This window comes from Pangasianodon hypophthalmus, chromosome 3 (assembly GCF_027358585.1).
Source record: "Pangasianodon hypophthalmus isolate fPanHyp1 chromosome 3, fPanHyp1.pri, whole genome shotgun sequence".
Classification (NCBI taxonomy): domain Eukaryota; kingdom Metazoa; phylum Chordata; class Actinopteri; order Siluriformes; family Pangasiidae; genus Pangasianodon; species Pangasianodon hypophthalmus.
The window spans coordinates 30644312-30668720 of record NC_069712.1 but is presented as its reverse complement, the minus strand read 5'-3'; the positions used below and the strand labels follow the sequence as shown (position 1 = coordinate 30668720).

General features: G+C 38.6%; 1 long non-coding RNA gene across 1 annotated transcript in view; it reads right to left on the bottom strand.

The window, feature by feature from the left end:
• The window catches only part of LOC117596843 (uncharacterized), a 28113-nt gene extending 8015 nt beyond the window's left edge, over nt 1-20098 (bottom strand). The window contains exons 1-2 of the long non-coding RNA XR_008301397.1: nt 17435-20098; nt 16560-16636 (exon numbers count right to left, since the gene is read on the bottom strand). This is a non-coding gene — a long non-coding RNA (uncharacterized LOC117596843). The remainder of the gene's footprint in view (nt 1-16559; nt 16637-17434) is intronic.
• Nucleotides 20099-24409: the final 4311 nt, after the last annotated feature.

The following is a 24409-nucleotide window of genomic DNA, read 5'->3' as shown; positions in this document are numbered from 1 at the left end:
CAACAGTTCCTTAAAAGTGAACACTGTATCTCCACCCCCTAACCACACACTACTCCACACTCCACCTTCCCTTTTTAGACCATCTGAACCTTCACAGCCTGTTATTGCTGCGAGCAGGTACAGTAACGAGACCCGAGTGCTTGATCACAGTTCCTGCTCGCTTTTGATGACGGAGACATGTGGAAGTGATCAGGTGATGCAGGCACTGGATATCTACACTTAGCATGACTACTGTGTGTACAGGGACATAGTTTGGCTTAAAGATTGCGGACAGCGATAGTTTACACATGTTACTGCAGGGAAAATGGGAAACTCCTGTGATCAAACATTTTTCCAGTTCTTTCTGCTTTATGGGTTTTACCTGGGTTTTCGTCTCTCCTCTCTATTTCTGTTTAACATAACTGGTTCTGTCTGCCATGCGTAACACCCAGGCTGGGGATAAAGCCTACAGAAACATTTTCAGTTACCCCCTCTTGATGCTGTTGCTGCCTACAACCACTAAGCCCTTGCACTAACATTACTCATTTGTACCTTTTCATATGAGGTGGCTCTCATATTTAGGTCACATGGTCAGTGAGAGACACTGACTTCCCAACTGGGGGTCTAGATGACATCACTTACTTAAGCATAATTAAGTAGAACACCTGCACTGTACAGTGTTAGAGTCTACCATCTTCATTTTTCTTTCGGTTTAGTTAAGTTTATTTGGATAGTGCTTTTAATAAGTAAGGAATTTCCAGTACTTTTAATAGGTAAGGCACTTCCAGTACTTCTAGAATCCACCACCAAACAGAAAACTGGAAACTCCATTGAAGAAGTTGTGCTAACTCTTAATTCTTTCCAATTTGACGCACCCGTATTTCTGACTTCCTTTCATTCCCCTACACTCCTTCTCCCCTCATCCTTGTCTCCTTTCTCCTGGCCATGTAGCTTAATGAGCTCTTCAGCCATTCAACTGTACTCTGGCCAAAGAAAACCATTCTCTCTCTCCGTCTCTCTCTCTCCCTCTCTCTCTCTCTCTCCGTCTCTCTCTCTCTCTCTCAGACCGCCTTATGCTGCTGGTCTGATTGCGGATGATTAAACTCATTAGTGGTCTTTAGCAGGCGTCTCTTTCGGCTGACGCTGCTTTGTGGGTGGGTGGGAGCATGAAGGTGGGTGGCATTACTAAGCATGTGGAAAGAGGGGCGATGTTAAGTCTCTCTCTCTGTCTCTCTCTCTCTCTCTGTCTTTCTCTCTGTCTCTTTCAATTCCACTAAAGCAAACCAATCCTGGATCGCATGATGATTTTTTACGAGGTTATGATGAATTTCCAGCCATAGTTCTACATACCAGGATGGGCATTTCTGCCTGCTCTCCTTGCTTCTCCTCTTTCTTACGAACCCTTCTCCTGCTCCCAATTTAGATTCTTCTCCCACAATTCTCCTTTGTTTCTGAAGTTTACTGACTGGTGACTGGAATAAATAAAGCTCTGTGCGTGCTCTGTAATTATGTGGATACTCGACCCGTCGCTAGATTGGACCAAATAGCATGTTTAACATGTTCAAGGCCGTTTCTCTGCTGATCTCATAACCATGCTTGACATCATGAAGCTCGGGTTTGGCTTTTCACCACTGTGCCTTCACACTGTTTTACTTTCGGCTCATTTCGGGAAGGAACAATAATGTTCGACAGCTTGCAACCGCAAACAAATGCAACGTGCACCGGCGCCCAGCACAGAGAGTGCCATTTTATAACATTAATTGACCTGGAAGTTAATTTTAGTCTGATTTGGGTAAATTACTAAGATTTGAGCGTGTACTCATTAGGAGTTAAAGGTGATGTCAGTGCATAAAAAGTTCTACAGAAAGAGAGTGTTCGCTTATAAGAAGAATGTGCGTTCAGGAGGAATCATTTTCGTTTCTTTTTAATTTTTATTTGTAACTCAAAAATTAACCAGCTTTCATCTCTGGTTTTTACATTTACCATTTTTTATTCCAAAACCTTAGGCCTTTATCTAAAGTGTTCAGTGTCCCAGCCAGCAGCAGGCACATTAGTACATCCCAGTGGATAGTCAGAAGTCCACAGAGGAATGTAATGGATTAAAAGTCAAACACCAGAGGACCTGAGCACGCATGACGCAGGCAGATGGGCTGAAAAGGCGACCATTGTACAGCAGCATTAACTTCGTTTTAATGAGGGCAGTGGTGAATAAGGGACAGAATACATTCGTGTTTGAGAGCAATAAAACCATGGAGAATGTATTTAATGCAGACACATGACATCATTCCCCTTGGGGGAAGTGGGATGGAAAGAGATGAAACGAGGGCAAAGTGTATGATATGATAAAAAAAATAAATGTGGAGGAACAAGAGTTCTTCCTATACACTACACGAGTAATGTAATGGTACACAGTGAGAAGATGAGCTGAAATAGATGTTAACATTAATGCTGTGCAGCAGAGAAGGGAAATATTATAGCCTATTATTAATAGAACAAACTACAAATTAGAGTAAATTTAAATTCTACATTGTTTTATTAAACTACTACTTAACAAGTGAGTTTTAAAAATTTTTTGTAAAAAACTTTTCTTGTCATCTGAACATGTAAGCACATGACATGGATTTAAAGGTTGTATAGTTCATACTGTATTTTTTTCCCACACTAAACACCAACACCTCTCTCTCTCTCTCTCTCTCTCTCTCTCACTCACTCTCACTTTTTTACTTTGGGCTTCGGGTTATGCAGTTAACGGAAACACCATGCTTTTTGAAATGGCTCATATCTATCAAAGCCCTGGGTGCATGTTGGCAACACACGCACGTAGTTTCAGTGATCAAAGACCTGCCAAATACCCCAAAAGCAACGCAGCTAAATGTTTCTCCAAGTAATTACATACAGGCTGGCCCTGAATATGATAGTAGGGTCTGAAAGTATATGTTTACAACCAAAAACAGTTTTTTATTTGTTGTGAAAAATGAATACGATATGTTATATCAACACACACGCACACACCCACCCACACACACACACACACACAACCATATATATGTTTGCAGATGTGATGTTTATTTGACATTTATGTAAGGAGTCTCCATTGTCAATGCTTGTTTAACAGTCAGTAAGTTTTCCACAAAAGGGAAAGTCTTCAGGACAGCAGACTTTCCAGTTTCGTGGTAACATGAGGAGCTTCTATTTTTGTCTTATTAACTTCTAGAGAAAGCAAAAAGAGAATGACTGTTTATAGCTGCTTTAACATAAGTAATAACAGGAACAGTTAGTTCCAGTTCCATAACAGTTTCACAGGCTATTCACAACATTAAATATAACTATAAATGGATAAAATGTATGATGTTTTTTTTTTTTTTATTTAAGAAAATGTAATCTCTGGCAAATTGCTGTGGTATAAGGGGAATAAAACACTTTGGGGTGTACTGTTAAAGGAAAATAAACAACTTTGTTTTTATAAAATTACAGAATAGTAATTCTGCTTTGCTTCAAGCCACATCACACCACCGTGTCTTTGCTTATTTTCCTATAAGAGATTGAATCATCATGTGTTCTTCATATATATTAAAGACATATTAAAGACATTGTCACTTGCTGTGTATCAGTTCAATATGAGTAAAGTTACTTCATATTAAGGTTAATACCTGATTACTGACATAACCTTTAATATACTGTACGTTTGAGGTGTAGTTGGTAAATGCTAGGTGCGGCAACGCTTAGAAAATTATGTTCCATGTGTAGTCCTTGTCTCAGGTTTATATAACATATCCAAGAATAATACATATCAACTAAGTAAAAGTTTCTATTCATTTTTGATCATGAATAAAATAAAAACTCTAAGCAAGGAGTCCTTGGGATTGGGACAATGCTTTGCTGGATGATATGGATTTACAGGATTATTTTAAGCATGTTACTGTATTTGTTACAGAGTGCATGGCCGGATGAAGAGATAGATTGATGAATGGATATGATGCTTTGACAGACTGGTCTTCCCGGTAAAGGGCTGCAGATCTGTTTGCAGCTGGTCGTGAATAATAGATGGTGTTTATGAGTGTATGTATTCAATCTGACCCCAGAGGTTACAGACTGAACGAGAGTAGCTATCCCTGAGGAGGGAAGAGAGGACCAAGCAGGAGAAGAGAGAGAGACAGAGAGGGATGACAGATGACGTTCATTTAGGGAGGTGATGAGTTGTCAGGTGGACAGGGACTCTCCGTCAACCTTTGGTGACAAGGCCAATCAGTCCAAGAGGTTACAAGTGGGGCTAATAGCTTCTTAATCACAGCATTGAGACTGACACACCAGGTGTAATTCAGAATGAAGGCTCCAGTGACAAACCAGACATTTGACATTTGTAGGAAAGTTACAAGCCAAGATGTTTGAAATGGAGACACTCATCAAGGCTCACACTTAAACAATGTTCTACTAGAAGTGTCCTTATTAAAAAAAGATCCCGTGGAGATATCTACAACAATTCACAAAAGTAGACGTTCCAAGCAGAACCTATTCAGGAACCTAAGAACCCTTAAACATTCAAGGAACCCCATGAGGAACCCTTTGTTTTAGGTGTGTAAGCTCCATCCTAATTACATTTATTCAAAGAGACTTACAACTGAGACATGATACAGTCTGAGCACAGAGTAGTTGAGGGTTAAAGGTCTTATACAACAGCAGCTCTCTGGCAGTCCTGGGATTTGAACTCAACCTTCTGATCACTAGTGCAGAACTTAAATATTCTCATGTAGTTAATTTTTAATTGAATTTAGAATTGACGATTGTAACTGAAATTATACATTTTTTGATGAGATCTTTTATTTGTATAAAATTGAACAAAATTATACCACATCACCATTAGTTGCTAAAATTCATACAAATTTTTAATAAGATCATTAAAGCGAGTTTAATATATAGAGGACAGTCTTCATGCAAACCTGACTGTAATGATGTAAAGTGGTTACTTTTATTCCTCTTACGTTGTTTTATTCCTCTTACGTTGTTTTATTCCTCTTATACCACAACAATTTGCCAACATTAACAACTTTTTATTAATTAATAGATGAAATATCATTTTTTTTTATCTATTTATAGTTACATTTGATGTTGTGGAACATCCCTGAAACAAGTTAGTTCTTGTTATCCCTTACATTATAGCAGCTTGTCCTTGTTTTTGTGCCAGCTTTTTACTGAGAAATCCTCTGTCCTGAAGACTTTGCTGTGTCAAAAAACTTAAGGTTACATCTTTACATCTGACTGTTACAAAGTGCTGAGACGGGAGACTCCTTCCAAAAAATCTCTTCACATAAAACATCACCAGTTAAACACTTTATATACAATGAATTGTGCTGTCCCTATGTAAGCTGTTACTAGAGAAACGCACATTGATATAGCCTGTGATTTGCCTTCATTTGGAAATCCTGTCAGAGCTGCTGTTATAGAAAATTAATCATAACCTCCAGACCAATCAGAATCCACAGAATCACTGTTGAACAGAGCTTTCTGTCAGCTACAGAATACCTTCTGCAGAGGTGTTGGAGATATTCAGCATACACACAGTTTACTCTTCTCTGCAGAACCATATGGAGCTCATCAGTGGCCTGAGCTGAGGAAGCAGCCGACATTAACACAATAATAAATGTTTACTGTGGCTCAAGATAACACATACGATTGAACTGACTATTATTTTCATCTATGCTCAACTTACCACTGGCAGAGAGCTCTGAACATGAAGGTTAAGGCCACAGATTGAAAGCAATTAGCAAGGCCTAGTGTGTGTCCAAGTGTGTGTGAGTGTGTGTTAATGAGAAAGGGGTGATCACAGATTTAGCCAGTTAAATAATTCATTTGGTTTGAGGCGTGCACTGACACTCACGGCACGGTCCATTAGGGATGTGTTTAGAGGGTGCCACAGACACATACACACACAGATGTGCAAACACACACACACACACACACACACACACCTCCTCTCTCCATATGAGATCACTCAAAAGCCAAGACTCTGATAGGCTTAGGGTCATAGGTTAGCATAGTGAAAACATTACCTTAAATGCTAATGCACTCAACACATTTAAAGCCCTTTAGCAGGTTAAAAACAGACATGTGTGGTTCTTCCATACCCCTTCCCTTCCATACACCCCTCTCTCTCTCACACACACACACATACATACATTCACACACACACACAATTTACACAAGAAAGCCGAACGTCAAGTGGAAGTGACATCACAAAATGATCATGCTTTTCTTTATTACTGTGCAAAATATCACTAATTTACAAGCCAACATCACATTATGCCACCGTTGATTATTTTCCTATGTCAGCAAACCTATTCAGCTTTATCAATAGCAGGTTTTTAGCTAAATTGCTATGTTTGTAAGCTAGCTAGGTTCTTAGGTGGTTGAGTTCCAGTAAGTTTTACCTGGAACTTCCTAGCTAGCCAGTTAATGTACAGTCTTGTTGATCTGTTTTGTTGAATTGCTTATGCCATATTCTTTTGAATATTAACCACCAAGCGCTTTTGTTGTATTTCATATGAAATGAACTCCTTAGGGCAGGATTGCTTTACATTTTTCCTTTCTGATCATGTTTTTGAAGTCTTCGGAAAGTCAGAATAGCACTTCTGAAGAAGTTTGGAAAGGTCACTGTAAGAAACCAGGGTTGCCATGTCTCAGCAAAATTTCCATCCAAACTACATCCCCAAAACCGTACAAAATGACCTGAAGAGACCCAAAAGGTCTTTGCATGGGAAAACACTGATTCTCAGTATCTGCAATATGCCTTTTTGTCATCACCTGGTATAGCATTATCTACCCCATAATCCCCCATTTCCTCTCCCAAACTTTGTAATATATCTTAAATAGAAATTGTTTTGTAGCTTGTAGGTACACTGCCTGTAGCTCCCTTTGTGTGCCATAGCCAATGTTTGCAGATATTGTGTAGCTTTAATTCTGATTGTTTGCTTTAAAACAAGATCTTGGTGAGCTTCTGTAATACCTCAATAAAACAAAAGAAAAAAAAAAGGAAAACGTCACCCACAGACTTGCTTTTACCACCCACAACCTTGTTCCAAAACTAACCTAATTTCACGAAAAATAAAAAATGCTCTAGCAACCTAGCAATCACAAGAGGTGAAAAAGGTCCTTTTTTAATCAAGTAGCTTAAGATGTGACCATTTTATTGGCACAATATATATTTTAATCCATCAAGATGTATATTTTTTTAAGCTGGTTGGAGCCACTTTGCTCTTTCTAATCAACACATTAGGGTTGTTTCTTTTACAGTCAGTGTTCACAGACTATTTTTGTGGAGGAACCCAGAATTCACGCTGGATGTGTCATGTAAGCAACTGTCCATCTAATCCACATTCACGTTTCCTTTCCGGCACTACAGCACACGTCATTATTATTATTAATATATATGTACAACATGAATAAAACATGTGGTTGGGATCAGTTAAAAAAGTTGGACCTTTTCAAGGGTTCTTTAGTCCCTCTTCACTTGAAATCTTAAAAACATATTAGGCAATCCTACAGCTCCATCAGTCCAGATCTAGTGATGACCCTGGGTTTGATATTTTGTCCATCATTGTTGAGATGGTAAGATTCTGTTTCAATGGCGTCCAATCTTATTCACATTGAGCCGGTGTGTACAGGTTTTCATTCTAATTAACCGGGAACCTCGCCTGATTCTCAGAGTTTCAATTACTGATGAGTTGATTCAGGTGTGAAAATCTGCAGCCACACAGATTGGCCTCCACCCCAGAGGAAAATTTCTTTGCTTAAAGGTTTCTCTTTGATATCTCAGGAGATTTAATTGGGATTTGACCTAGAATTCTTCCTTTGTCTCTCCAAAAAAAAAGACATGGGATTTTTTTGATTGTGCGTCAGCACAATGGGAACTTGTTAGGTGATGTTGTTAAATGACTTTTTTTTCTATCCTCCACTGTTTAGTTTACAGACTGAGTCAATTTTTTTTTTTTCAAATGTTGGCCAAAGAGCTGCATGGTAAAACCAAACTAAAATGATATTTGAGTAAAATGGAATTGAAAGACAAATTTTTTTCTTAACTTATTAGTAACTTGCTCACATAAATAACTTAATTCAACATAAATAATTTAATGTAGACAATAACTAGTATTGACAATAAATAACAATGAGTATTTAACACATGCTAATATTTTTATACTTGTATTAATACATCTGCAATTAAACTAATATCTGAAATACACACATTTCCTGGCCTATACTTACAGATGTATACTTACAAAAAGTACTTCAACTATCATATCAATAATATACTAGTGCACTTCTCTTTAAATACACTGAGACATGATAATATATCAAAAGTAAACTGTACATCCCTCTAAATATACAGCAGTACATTTGTACTAAACTTCATAGTATATCTGAATGAACTTACTGGGGTTTTTAATGTTAGGATAAAAAGGTGAGAGACTTAAAATGACGTCTCCCTTTATTTCCACTTGATCTCACTGCTGTCTAGAAAAGAAAAACTATAGAGATCTAATAATAATAATAATAATAATAATATCTGTTTCATATTTTTTCCCCCCTCTGTCCTATTCTGTATCTTGTTCCTCCCACACACAGTGGCTCAGTGTAAATTATAATAACATTCACAAACAGCTGCAGAGTAATTCTGCTTTCTTGGTGTTTTGTGCAATGGAGAAATCTATATTTCACTGCTTTTTGTTGTTTCAATAAAAATAGTTAATTATTTTAATTATGTAAGATCTCCAGCTGGTGTCAAACATACAACTGATTTCAGGTCAAACTCACTTAACGCACTGCTATAAACAGTAAGGATGTAGCGAGTCTGAGTGTAAGCCCCAGAGAAACCAGTTTGCAGCTGAAGCTAGAGCCGTGTGCACTTATACTAATGAACTGAGCTCTGTTACACATCTGATATAGCAGACTCGCTGATGTGTGTGTATATCATAAACCAGTGGCGTTCTCATAATTCGCCTCTCTCTCCGGGGTCCTGAAGCGCCGCTGCGACACCGGACACCACCTGAGTGGAGCGAGGGCCGTCTAACGCGCTGCCTGTCAGCAATTACCTCACGTTAAAATCCCCCCTTGAGTGGCAAATTGAATCAGGCCGGGCTATCACTGTCTGCCCTGTCTCCAAACTGCAGAGTTCTAAACTCGATTATAGGTTATAAACTCCGACTTCTTTAAGAACTAGATCTCTTAGCCTGCCGATCGATCGCTCTGTGTGTCTACTGAGGCCCGAAACTCAAAAAGGTCTTTTCTGTTCTTCAGGGCTAATCTGTATTTATTTGCTTTTATTTTAGCAAGGAGGCCCCAGCTGCAGATATGAAATGTCATAAAAAGGCATTGATCAACAAAAAGGACCTTTATTAATAACTTAAAATGGAAAAAGCAAATCCAATTGTAAATGAACACCACCATGAGCAAGCAAGCAGGAACAGAGGTAGGATAAACTGCCACTTATAAGCTAAAGAAGTTAGGGTCATTCTGTGATTTAAGTGTGTTGGCTGCTTAGGGCCCTCAAGGCTAAAATTGTGCCTCATGAGCATAGATCAATGCTGCCTTCACATGCTCACTGGATGGTCCTATTTCCTAGTCGCATTCGAGCGTACGGCTAACATTAGCTAGCCTGATCTATTGTAGTACTTTATGAATATTTTCCCCTAATGTAAAAATGTACATAATGTTGGTTAGAGATACAATATAAACCTGTGTCACTCCATCACTCTCAAAGGTTCTGTCAAATATTTCTAAAGCTGGTCTACTTGGAACATGTTGTAAAAGAGAAACCCATTCAATTTAAGCTCCCCTGAAAAAGTGGCCTAATCAGTGTGCATTTAAAGTAAGTTGCCTTTAAATAAAAATAAGGAATTTCCCTTCATTTCCCAGCAACAAGGATTGGTACATCAATTGGCATAGAAACCCAGTTATGGCTTATTTTTTTGTGATATTCATCTTGTTACAACTTACAATCGCCAATGCTGGTTTTTCTATTGTGGTGCTTTCATACTTTTTTCTGAACCACTATAGTTTTAGTTACGTTGGAGCTTCAAAAATTGGGAAACGTTCACCTTTTGGGAAAAAAAAAAACGCAGTGATGGGAAGCACCTTTTTTTTAAACCTCCTATTAGTCAGGTTGCAAGTTGTGAGGAAATTGAGAAAACGAAACTACAAAACTCCAAACAAGGCTACTTTATTTAACCTTATTAAAGATCATACTGCGGGCATGGTGGCTTAGTGGTTACCAGGTTTGCCTTGCACTTCTGGAGCTGGAGTTTCCATGTTCTCCTTGTACTTTGAGAGTTTCTTCCGGATAGATGATTTGTAGCGTCTAAAGCAGACGATCCTGATTAAGTGCTACCTTTTATTGTCCTAAGCCATAAACAATAAGTGATTATATGCTGCTCCATGTCCAGGCTCAATAATTAAAAGTTCAGCAAGAAGTGATGGTTAGTTTGGCACACACACACACACACACACACACACACAGAGAGAGAGAGAGAGAGAGAGAGAGAGAGAGAGGCAGGGAGGAAGTGGTCATAGGGTGGCGCTGTAGAGCTGCTTATGTTCCAGGATTGGCACACTGTGATGGGCAGCTGGCATATCTGTGTGTGTATGTGTGTTTTGTGTATTGTGTGTGGATGATGTGTAAAGTGCACACAATGGTCACTGCATATGACTGAAGTCTCTACATGTCATGGGTCATGACCACTCGAGACTGGAAAGACAAAATTGTGAAGTTAAATGGACGTGTGTGTGTGTGTGTGTGTGTGTGTGTGTGTGTGTATTTCTAAATGTATGTGGAGTGTGTGGTTAGCGTGGGGGTCCGTCTCTGACCATGGTGACTCTCTCAGCCTGTTTGCCAGTCCCGGTCTCTTTGATATCGCTGTACATTAGCATTTGTTAAGTGCTTTGGTCAGAAACACTTAACATGGCCTGTGGTCACTAACAGAAATCAGCAGGGTGAAATATTCGTCATGGACGATTGGTGGTTTTCCTTTAGGCCAGGACTAAAAGCTCAGCCTGGTTTTTTTGTGTATTAACTGAGGCCTTTAAAGCAGAGACACTACCACTTTTACTACGGACCTTATCGCGGCTGGCTTGTGCATGTTAGTTTCCTGTATATTTTGTAAATTTGGCTTTCTTTCACAAAAAGGCTTCAAAAATATGAGTTCATGACTATTAACTATTTTTAATCCATCAGTTATCAAAATCTAATGCAATCTAATGTAAGTGCATATTTATAATTTTTCAAGAATGCACATGAAGCTGAAATTTGAATATCCTTTTTGTACCTTATTTGTTTAATTAAATTAATTGCTGAATGTCAAACATTTCATCAAATAGTAACACATGTATATAAATATCATTTGGCAAATTTCACCATTGTTTATATACTATTTATTGCTAGTGTACCCAGATCTTACAGTCAAATCTCTGTGATTTTTACAAATTTACGAGAACCCCTGTTTCTGGAGAACACTCTGACTCATAGCCAGATGCTTGCGTGTATCTACGTGTTTCTGACACATGCTTTTTTTCAAAAGCATAATCACCCTCTGAGCCCCCCCTCCCTACTTTACAACGAACTGCTCTTCTCTGTTCTACTCTGGGTTTTTTTTTTTCCAGCGGTCTCCTTCTCTAAACCACACACCACATGTCATGAGTATGACCTTTAAAACAGCCTCGAGTTTCTGTCACTCTTTACTGGTGGCTCACTAAAAGGGGGTGTTGGAAAAAGAAGTAAAATAAAGGTGACCCAGAATAGAGATGCATTCTATCAGCCAGATGAGAAAGATAATTATCACACGAAAATATAGAACATTTCTGAACTTTCATAAAATTGAATATTTGAATTCTAACAGCAAAGTCTTCTACAAAAAGCAGGTACATGAGCTTTTATCTTATTTTATTTTATCATTTTACTCAGTTGATATTATTCAGGAATGCACTTTTTTCTTTTCTTTTTTTAACAGCTTTAGAAATTCTCATTTTGAAATCTACACACTGAAAGAAAAGTAATTGCAAAATAATAACAATATTATAACCTTATAACTGTGGTTATTTAGATTTACTCAATCCTGTTGAAAATGGGTCACGGCACCAACGGCTGGTAGTTGTAGTTATATGTTTGTTATAATTTAACAATTACTTCCCATAATCTACTTTCCTTTTGACATTCTTTCTATATATAATCGATATACAGAAACAAATTATGTTTCATGCATCCCAAATCTAACTGATTAGCAAAGATCTTTTTTTGGTGAGCCCATAGTTTGCTTCTTCAGTTTTGCACTGTAGCTACGAGGCTAATGTTGTTCACAAGTAGAGGAAAGTATAAAGCCATAAGATTAGCATCATGTAAACAGGCCTAAATCATCACATTTGACTCAACCAAATCAGTGACGTACAATTCAGCGTACATTTTAATCGAGGATTATGTGGTTTACACCGTCAAACAAAAACTGTGAACAGCAGAGTGAGAGTAGGAGGCTGCTGGCATGGGAAAAAAAGCATCACACTGTGGTTTAATGGTTTCTGTGTAGAAACTCACCTTTTACCAGAATCTGAGGCTTGTGCAGAGATACCATTCTAAGTGCACAGGAAGAAAGAGATTCAAGATGGCCGCTGCTGTTTTTAGAATTGCAACGTCCTTTTGTCCATTTTTATAGAAAACATTGTGTCACAGATGGTGAGAAACCACATTAGTAAATCTGTTTGAGATACTAAACTCCAGCTACGTAATGATGTAAGCATTTAGTTAAAATGGTGGCTATAAGCTTTCATTATCTGAAAGCTACATTAGTCTCATAGCTCCAGTGCAAATCTAAGTAACAAATGTCAGACATGATTATTGATTGAGTATATTTAGGAATTGACTTCACTCTTTCAGAGAAAAGCTTCTCAGGTATTTTTTTGATAGTTAATGGTACTAGGCAGAACTATTTCTACTTTTCTAAACAACATACGCTGCATCAATAAGTTGTGTTATCTGTGGTTTCTAATCGGAGTGCTTTCTAAACAGGCTGTACATGAAACATTTTATGAACTGGTTCTTCTTAGAACCCTCTGTTGGAGGACTCTACATAGGACTTTTATAAGATCCACCAGAGGATCCACCATAGTGCTACAATCTTAGATTTTTTTTTAAACTTATCTATCCAAAGAACCCCAAAGAAACCCGTTTGCTGAATGATTTGTGTGTCTTTTCTTGAGGTTGTAAGATTGTGTCTGTTTTAATATCACTTTAATAATGATTTAATAATTTTAAATTGATAAAAAAATAATTTATTCGATAATAATAATAATAATAATAATAATAATAATAATAATAGTAAAAATAATAATAAGCATTTAATATACATTTCTTATATTTTCACAGCATTTATTAATTAATTATAAAATACTTTTTGATACATTTACTTGACTTAGTCTGATGCTGTGAATGTGATGTAGAATGTAGGATGTGCATTTTTGCAGTTTTTCTTTCTCAACACAACATAGTAGGAGGCTGATGGCATGGGAAAAGAGCATCGCACTGTGGTTTACTGATCTCTGGGTAAATTCACACATCACTACATCACAAGCCTTTGTTGTAACTGTGGCTGGCGACAGATTTGCAGCCATACCACACCATCACACTAAAGAAGAGAGATAAACATCCTGAAGCCTTTTTGAGCATCTTGCTTGGCATCAGCCATTGAAACTAGTTTGCAGCATTAAACTAGTGCACTGTGTTCCTGAGTTAATCTGGACAGTTTTTGTGTTTTTAATAAGACCTAAAAGCCAGACCTAGGACAAAAGATCTCAGAGAGAGAGAGAGAGAATGTGAAAGAGTTCAGTGAAGAGGGGAAAAACACAGCCATCATGCCTGTATGAAATTCCATCTTGCTTTAAGATACATTGTGTCTATGAAACTCTGTACAAGGCAGATGACCGCGAACTGCTCCATAGTGGTGCGACAGCAGGACCGGATTTCTCTCTCGGTCTCTGTGTCTCCTCCTCTCCCTCTTTGACTCTCCCTCCCTTCCTGCTCGGGGTTCTAAAATTTGATAATCAATTGACATTAGTGTCCTCTGATGAGGGAAAACCGAGACTGGTTTGTCCAAACCATAAACCGAAGCTCTGTGACAACATGTCAGAACCTGAGAATAAAATACACTGGCTGTCCACGGAAACAAAAATCATTTAAAATATTTGGACGCTCACACTGACCGAAACCTCAATGGAAAATCAAACCAAGGCTCTGTAGTCGCACAAATACAGGTGCAGTAATGATCTGTAGTCTGGAGGGAAGGCCAACTCCCACGAGAAGGAGTCAAATATCCAAATCTGCCAGAGCTGATCTCAAAATAATAGTAAAAGTAATTACGAGCTCACTGGCTATCTGCACCTTCCACACAGTGTTCTTTATCAAAGATGATTATTCTCCTCTAGCGGCATGTCCTGATGAGTTTTATTTGTCTTATACCAGAACAATCTGCCAGCACTAACCTTTTTTTCATTTATTAAAGAAAAACGCATCATACTTTTTATTTTTATAGTTACATGTAATGTGAAACTTCTGCAAAATATTTTAGTTCCTATTATCATTTATATCAATTATAAACAGTCGTTCCTTCACCAGCCTCTTTTTAAAGTTAAAAATATCACTTGTCATGTTACTGAGAAACTCCAAACCTCTCAGTCCTGAAGATTTTCCTGTTTTGAAAAGTTGCAAAGGCTCCTTCCTTAAATGCTAAATGAACATCTCCTCATGGAAAACTTCACCACATCAACAATAACATGTTTTTAAATCTGTGTTTGTGGAATGTCTGGCATACAAGTCTCAGAAACGACAATGTAACTACTGTCAGAGCTGCAGTTATTAGCATTTCAGGTTGGGGAAAAAGAAAATCTGCAGTGCTTAGCATTCAGTACCTGGGACTGAAAAGCGCTTAGAGGCACCTGCTTACATCATGCTAACTGCACTTTTTCACTTTGCTGTAATAATTGTCTGCTTATAAAATGGCCACCCCTGGTCCAGGAGAGCTTGTGTCCTGAACAGCATTCTGAGACATCAGTCCTGATGCTGTATGAAGCTCATATTCACTTCTCCTGACAGAAATGAGTGAATGTGGGGAATGCGAGTGGCTTTTAATAACCAAACTACAGCGACCATACTGGGTTTTACCACATTGATTCAGCCACTGTGGGAAGCACAGGAGTGTGGCAAATCTTAGGTTAGTGTGGGTGATGGTGACAGGGCTTCACCACCACCGTAATATTACAATACTGTCTATTCACATGGGATGACAATGCTGCTCTTCTTTTAGTGTAAAGAAGTGAGTAGTGGACATGAGCTTCAACAGCAATGCATGATAATAGCATTTTTATGTGATATTTTTAATCGATTGCTTCTATGTTCACGCACAAGCACACACATACACAAATTCACATTAAGATGGCAATGTTCACCAAAAGTGTGGTATTCCACTGCAAATTAAATAGTCTCAGCCCTTTTTCCCACAGCAGCCATCTCTAATGAGAGAAGTGGCGAAACCACGTCAATAGCCATCAAAAAACCAAACGACTTCCTCCGTACGTGTTTCACTTCCTGCTTCTGCATCTGAGTAGCGCAAAAACGGCCAGGCCTTTGCGTGAGAGCCGCGTACACAGACAGGCCTCACCACAACATCCAGACCGGAAAAGGCAGCACTCACACTACTGAACCGTTTCTCACTTCTGCTGTCTCTGAAACACACACACACACACACACACACACACACACATATTGTCTGCGAGCTCTCTCGAAAATGGGATTGTTTTGCTGCTGATGCGAGACTGTGGAGTTTTTTAATGTCTGCAAAATTTGGCAGATGCCTCAGCAAAACAGGAATTGATACAGATCTGTCTCAGTCACACACATTCACACACTTTTACACAGACATGATTTTGTGCATAAGACTTGATACAGGAAGTAAAGAAGATCTGATGCAGTCTGTCTTAATCTCATTCGATTGTCAACAGGAAAATCACACAGACACTGTGGCTTTTATTTTAAGTCAGCTCTTTCCTTTTGCAGTCTTCGGCCTGAGATTCTCACTGATGCCCATCAGAGACAAGCAACTTATTTGTGAAGTGTGAAGTTTATTTTAATGATTAGTGCGAAATTTCAGTGGTGGTGTTGTGAGAGAGCAAGTAAACGTGTGAATGACCCTAATCATTTCGCAAAAGCCAAGAGAAAAAAATGATCAGTAAAAAGGATTGGTGGCAGGCCTCACACCAGACTAAGTGTAATGGTCAGTGTAAGGGACAGGTTTAAGCTTTAAGCTTTTAAGAGATTTCGTCTAATATTCAACAACTGTGTGTACAATTGTCTATGTGTGTTTGTGAGTGTGTGTGATGGATGTGCTGTTTTTCTCATTCTCAAACCAAGGGTCTATGAGGGAGCCACGCTGTTGGCTGCAGTCCTCAAACATACTGATTCATCTCTCTCTTTCTCTCGTTCTCTCCTCACCCCATCAGTGCATTAGTTTACTCACTTGCTCATTCGTTTTTTCATTATGTAAATCGTGACTCACCCATGCTCGCTGAGGGAGCCTCAGTGGATTCAATGTTCTCATGAAGTATCTGCGGGTTTTTCCATGAATCATTATATCTGTCAGACAGAGACATAGGTAAATGTCAGCTGGAAAAGATTCAAAAAACTGTTTTTTAATCATTGCTTTTCTAAATCAGGTATTACATTCTGCATTAGAAATAACAGTTAGTAGGCGATATGATAATGCCCAATACTATGATAATTACCCAATCGCTGACTTTTGCTGGACAGCCTTCTCACGGTTGTGCTATATGCGTTTCATATTTTAATAACGGATTTAATGGTGTTTAAAGTTTGGGATATTTTTTAGATTTTTTAAAAATACCTTTCCTGAACTGTCTCAGAATTGTTTTGATAGATTCTTGGTGTTTATGATGCTGTTTGTTTAGGTGTGTTCTCTAACAAACTCTGAGGGCTTCCTGGAACAGGAACTTTATATTGAGATCATGTGAGACCTTAATTGCACACACGTCCACTCTGTTCAGCTAATGATGTGAATTTAGTGGGTTGACGATACTGTAGGTGAATACTTTTACTTTTTTTGTAATTAATTTTGCAAACTATATAAATTTTTCATAATCAATATATTGATATTTCAGTATTATGGGTAATTTTGTGTAGATTCATGACATAATCCCAATTAAGTCCATTTCAGGTTCCAACACTACAGAATGAGGAAGTTCAAGGGAGGATCTATCTATCTATAGATAGATAGATAGATAGGTAGATAGATAGATAGATTCTTCAGGTCTGGGCTATAGGGTAGGGTGGCCCTTTTTGAACTTTTTTTGGTATCATTTTAAAAGATATTTTTGGCACAAAAACAATAAAAACAAAAAAGAACACCATACTCACAAGTGAAGCATGGTGGTGACAGCATCATGCTATGGGGCTGCTTCTCTTCAGCTGGGACTGGGGCTCTAGTCAAGGTCGAGGGAATCATGGATAGCTCCAAATACCAATCTATTTTGGCACAGTTGAAGATGAATAAAAATTTCACCTTCCAGCACGATGAAGACCCAAAGCACAAATCCAAGTCAGCAAAGGAGAGGCTTCAGAAGAAGATCAATGTTTTGGAATGGCCCACTCAGAGCCCAGAACAAAATCCTATTGTAAACCTGTGGAATGACTTGAAGAGGTCTGTGCATAGGAGATCCCCTGGCAATCTGGAGCATTTTTGCAAGGAAGAGTGGAATAAAATGACCAAATCAGGATGTGCTAAGATGGTAACATTATATCACATATTTACACTTATGGCATTTAGCAGGCACCCTTATCCCGAGCTACAACAGAGCAGTTGATGGTTGAGGGCCTTGCTCAAGGACCCAGCAGTGAAAATGAAAATGCTCTTCAATGACTTCAATTCAGCGTCACGCAACAGACACTGATAGGGAAATTCTTCCCCTAGAACTTTTTGACTGGCAGACCTTTTTTCACCACCAGCACCACCACAGTGAGCACTGGAGTCTCCCAGGGCCGTATACTTGGACCCCTTGCTGTTCACATGGCTGACTCACGACTGCTGAAAAGCATTGCTGGAATCACATCGTCGAGTTTTCTGATGACACATTGTGCAGCTAATTAGCAACAATGATGAGTCAGCATACAGATAAGAAATGGAGCAGCTTGCAGACTGATATAGACACAACAATTCTGCTTCTTAATGTGGTCAAAACAAAATATATTATTGTTGCCTTTACTCACAGCGGTCACTTTCCACTGCACATCAATGGCGCCACTGTAGAGACACTGATGTGCACAGACATCTGCTCTAAGTACGTTGGCTTGAATATTGAACAAGTCATCAGTGGGACCTTCAAGACTACCTGCCTTAACAAAAAAAGCCTTGATGTCTCCCTTTCCTGTGGTGACAGAGTGGAGCAAACCTCCCTGTCCTAGAAATAAAGGTACTGTTCAGGTACTGTAAAAACAAACAAAAGTACAAAAGCTGTCTTTTTGGTTCAGTTGTGTACCTTAATGATGTTCCTCCCTTTGGGTACCAACTCAGTGACAAGAGTTTGTACCTTTTTACCAAGAGCGTATGGGAATTGTAACATATTGCAAGGCCCTACAATGAAACAACAGAGAGCACCATTGGAGTCTACTTACCAAAATTGCTGCATCTGCAAAGCTACCAGAATTGTGTCATACCAAACAAAGTATATTGAATAGATACCAAACAAAGATATCACTACTACCAGGCTCGTCAACACCCTCCTGCCTCCCAACAATCACATGATCTGAATTTAACTAAACAAACCAAATAAAACACCAACCACCATTATTCACACCCAGACTTTATAGCGCAGCCTCATCATCTGGACTTTACCATTGTCCTTGGAAATTACTAGTTTTTGCATTTGCCTTCATATTAGGCATTTTTTTTCCTCAACTGTCAGCGTAGTTTCACATGCAATCAAAGGGGAACACTGCAGAAAACTTTACCTCTTAGCAAGTGGAAATATATTGTTAGACTTTGAATTTTTTTTTAGACTTTTACTCATTTTAAGCTTGAAGTAGTCTTCTTCTACTGGTAGATAGCAGTTATTTCTAGAAAATGTAAAGCTTGAAATTAGTAAAAAAAAAAAAAAGTCTAAAAATAGGTTTAATAATCTTATATTTGGTTTGGACTTTCTAGATAAATTTAACTATATTCAAGATATTTTCACTTGCAAAGATGTCAATTTTGCATACAATGACTAACTCAAGAAATACGACTTAACAGGAAATAGTCAAAACATAATGAAGCTTATGAATATCACTAACCAGGAAGTAATCATAAATATGCTAAATACACAACCTTTTCAAACTATGGAGTCAGAAATGCACTAAAAATTGACAGAAAGCTGAAATGGACAGACAAACCTCAGTGGAGAGACAAACAATGCTAATGCAAACTTAAAGTGGTTTTAACGTCCTTAAAGGTCCAGTTGTGTAACTTATAATGCAGAAATATTGTGCTAACCTTCATAGAACGTCTTGACCATTTTGATAATATTTTCTATTAACTGTATAAAACAACAATAACAACAACACTTCTTCACATTTTTTCTTCTAAAAGTCTGAGTATGTAGAGACTTTATGCCGATTTCAAGGATGCACTTTCCCTACTATAAGAAGATGCTTTTTTTGTATAAGTATATACACACACTGCAAAAGAAAGAGAGAGGGGGAGAGAGAGAGAGAGGGGGAGTGAGAGAGAGGTTCACAGACACCCACACATCTCACAGACGGAAACCAGATCTGAGCTTGTCACGAAAGTAGTGTCTGCGTGAATGTCAACCGATGCAGAATTCCGCACGTTGTACTCTGCAAAACTCTCTCTCTCTCTCTCTCTCTCTCAAACTCTCTCCCTCTCTCCCTCTCTGTCTCTCTCTCTTTCACACACACACATTCTCACACACATACACACAGTTCCCCTCATTCGCAGAGAAGAAGCAAAGCCTCCAACCACAACCACAGGGCCTCAGCAAAGCACCTGTCTCCATGACAGAGACACAGAGAAAGAGAAAGAGAGAGAGAGAGAGAGGGAGACAGAAAGTGTGTAGCTGCCATAGTTGACAACATTGTGTGAAAATATGTGTAAACAGCCCTGTTACAAGACTGGAAGGTCACGCAAGATGCAAAAAAATTTTTGTCAATTGTTGGTCTGGATATTTAGCGCTGGACTGCTACAGACTGTGAAACGGGGAGAAAATGGAGATCAACAGCTCAGAGCTGTGAGTCAAACTGTGAAAAAATTTAAACACAGGTGTGTTTACAGCAGCACAGTTCATAATAGCACACAGTGAATGAAAAAGAAGATTGATTTTCACTCCTGTAGTAAATATGAACGTGGTTTCCTATCACTGGAGACGTGTCAAAGTGCATGCAAGCTCATGATCAGTTGCTAAGCTAATAATTGTGTCTTGTTGTGCCTGTAACGTGAGACCTCATATTGTTTTGTATGTCTATGTCTGTAGCTGTGTATATGTATGTACGCAGGTTTACAAGCCTGTGTGCGCTGGTTGCACTTTTCTCAGGGCCTATTTGAAGCAGGCAGGAGGAAAGCGTGGGAACCAACATCAACACTGTGGTCAGAGAATGAAAGAGAAAGACAGAGCGATTCATCCGCACTGTTAAAGCAATAAAATCTAAGTAGCTTCAAAAATATGATGCTTCTAAGTGTAAGCGGCTAACCTGACACAAAGAGAAGACTACCACAGACATAAACTCTGCGAAATTCATTTTGTGAGCTCGACAGCTAAGTAGGTCTGAGCAATACAGCTCATTATCTGTTCATCAGGAGTTAGGAAGAGGTTCACAGTGGTATCTCAGCAGTTAGGGTTCTGTGCCAGTGATCAGAAGGTTAAGTCCATTTATCCTCAACTGCTCAACAATAGGCCTGGATTAGATTCAGCCTCACATGGAAATAGCTTCCAAATAAATACTTGAGTCTGTGCTACTTTGCAGATTATTAGGAGTCGACAGTTGGCATTGAGAAGCATGTAAGAGATACAGACTCTTAGATAACTATTGCAAATTATTCACACTCTCACACTAGCCTTAAAAAAAGTGCCAGGGAAAATTCCAACAGATCAGTTTGTATGAAAAGAGAGTCAGCATGTTAGGGGTCATACAATTTCTAACTTGATTTGTATAAAACTGAATGTAATCAATATTCAAACTTGTATGAAGTGCTCAAATTTGCAATCTGTCCTTGTTTATCAGTTCCTATACTGGCAAATGTTTACTTTTTTATCTGTTTATAGTTACAATTAATGTTGTGTAACATTGTGTACATCACTTGCTTTTGCAGTTCCCACGGTTCCCATCCTCTTGTCTTTCTCTTGAAGTTAACAAGATAAAAAAAAAGCAGCTTGTCATGTTACAGAGAAATCCCTCCATCCTGAAGACTTTCCCGTGTTAGAACCGTAAAGTTACAGCTTTACCTCTGACTGTTATAAAGAGCTGACACTGGAGACTCCTTCCAAGAATATTAAATAAACATCTCTTCTCTTCTTCACCATGTCTGTTTACGCACAAGTCCCTGTGTAAGTTGTCACTATAGAAAAATTAATATCAACCTGTGATTTGTCTGGCGCTATTGTTAGAGCTGCTGTTTTAGAAAATTAATCAACACCTTCTGACCAGTGCAGTGGTATAACAGTCATCAGTATCCCAGAAAATGTAGTAGTTTTGATATTTAAATGAATAAAAACAGTTCTTGCTTGCAGACTCAGCCTTTTAGACTGTAGCTGGGCAAGTATATAAGTTTTAACCTTCCGCAGTGATCTGCTCTGCTGTCCTTTGTGATACGAGTGTGTGAAAGATGAAAAGAGAAAAGTGAAGGGGGGAAACAGAAGAAAGAGAGAGTGAGAAATGAGGGGAGGTTTTACAGCTGGGGAACAGGAAGACTACGATATTTAACCCTGTCTCAATCTCACCTCATTCAACATGATAATGAACATGAGGTAGAGATGAAGAGAATTGCATGCACACACACACACACACACACACAGTTACCACATACCATATTATGTGCACTTCACAGATGATGGGTTTTGGTCTCTCTCTCTCTCTCTCTCTCAAACACAAACACAAACACACACACACTCACCAGAGCCTCACCTAGTCACTCATTCACTGAATCACTTTCTAAAGAGTTGGATTTTTTCCAATTGTGCTCTGACACATGATTTGTCATAACTACTGATGTTGTATATCAGCCTGACCTCACACACAAAAATATAACCACAGTGATTTTCTCGGATTTCATCTGAAGTTGTAAGCAAAGTCTTGACAGCAAACATGTGAGTGTGTAGAAAACTGTAATCACAAGGATCATAGAACAGCTACAAAGCCTGCATTCTCATTTTAAACAAAACATTGGCACATGCTTATCTGTTTCACTGCTTATTAGAACATTCAAATTGACCTTATCAGTAAAAAAATCAAACCAGGACTGTGTAAAAACCAGGTAGTTTCCTGTTCGTTCTCGCACTCATTCACCTTATTCTCACACACACAATCTCAGATTTTCCCTCTTCTCATCGTAGCTAAACTGAGACCAACCTTTGTGTTTGGAGATGAGAACATTGGGCAAATATGAAACCAGGTCACATCCACCGCATGCTTTACCATGGAACACACACATTTACACACAGACACATGCTTGTGGAACACTCGTCTCTCGAGCTGTGGTCTGATCACTACCCAGAATGCAATCTGCTTGTGGCTGGGCATCGAGTCATAGTTTTTCTTTTCTTAAAATGTTTTAAAAAATGATCTTAACTTCCACAGAACCCAAAGTTTAAGTGTGTGTATCGGAACTTGTGCACATTTGACTTACTGAGAATTGTTGATTTACAGTCTGTGTTGGTGTAATGTACAGATTGCTGTACGTACATTCAAGTGTATATACACTTCATCCGTGCACAAACTACACATTGTGTGCATCATCTTTTGAGATATTTTTAAGGACTTTGTCGGTCTGTATGTTCCCTCCGTGTGTCACATAATGGAGGGAAGCACAGATGCAGATGCAAGTAAAACAGTTTAATATACACACAGGCAAACAGATCCAAATGGACAGGCAGGTACAGAATCAGACAGCAGGCACTGGTCAGGCGATGGGCAAACAGACTGAATCAGGAAAACCAGAAATGAGAAATGACAAACAACAATCGAGGTCAAAACCAGACCAGCAAATACAAAACCAGACTTGGTAACGTCAGGTGTACAGGAACAATACTAAGTGTATACTTCACAAACTGTGAGTGAGATAAAGTCTCTTTTATAGAGTGAGTGTGAGAGTGTGTGATTAGCGACAGGTGAGCCTTATGAAAAGTCCAGTGATTGACAATGCAGAAGTGTGAGGGTTCTGGGAATTGAAGTCCATGGCAGCCATAGTTGTAGGCTGTGATGTCTGTTGGGAAATGCAGTTTGAGATTTCGGATGACCTGACACTGTATGCCTAGATTTACCTGCTACACTCAAAAAAAAAGTATAGTCTTCGGTTGTTCCTCTGGGAAAACCCATAAAGGTTCTATTTATAACCCTACAACGTCTCATGAGAGTTTCACGATCAGAAAGCGTTCCAAGTAGGATGTTAAAAACTCTTTAACTCGCTGTTAAACCCTTAATAAAACAAATGCTTCTTTTGTCTTAGAGACTCAGAATAACAGTGCTCAACAAGATCGTATTAGCTGCAAAATAATCATATCATGCTCGAATCAGGGCTGGGGCTATAATAAAATATTCCTGTAATATCTATCGTAGCAACTTCCAACAATAATAATGACATAGCCGAGGGACTATCACACTAGACTAGGCTAATATCTGGTGAATTATTAGAGTAGCCCTGTAATGGGCAGCTGAGAGTCGACAACATACAGTCATCCAGCGTACAGTCTAGCAGCTCATTTTGAGCGGTTTTAGATGTACCTTTGTTCAACTGTTGAGTTTCATACAACAGGTGTATTTCCCATGTGCAAGATGAACACAGTACAATATCAGTAACCGGGTTTGCCAGGTTTCAGCAAAATTTCCAACACAACTACATCACAAAAGCCACATAAAAGACCAGAAACTAGCCTATAAAATTTGGGCAATGGAAAAGGGAGACACATTTTTTCTTTCTTTTTTTTTTTTTTTTTTTTTTTTCTTTGTGTGGGCAAAAAAGCTCACCATGGATTTCTGATGTATGGACAAATCGCCCTTTCCCTCCCCCGATCTTTGCAATATACAGTATCTTAAAATAGAAATGGTTCTGTACATCATTTACACACTTTCTGCACTTTATTAGAGTTAATTTCATTTTATTGCTATAAAACAAGTATGATGCCACTA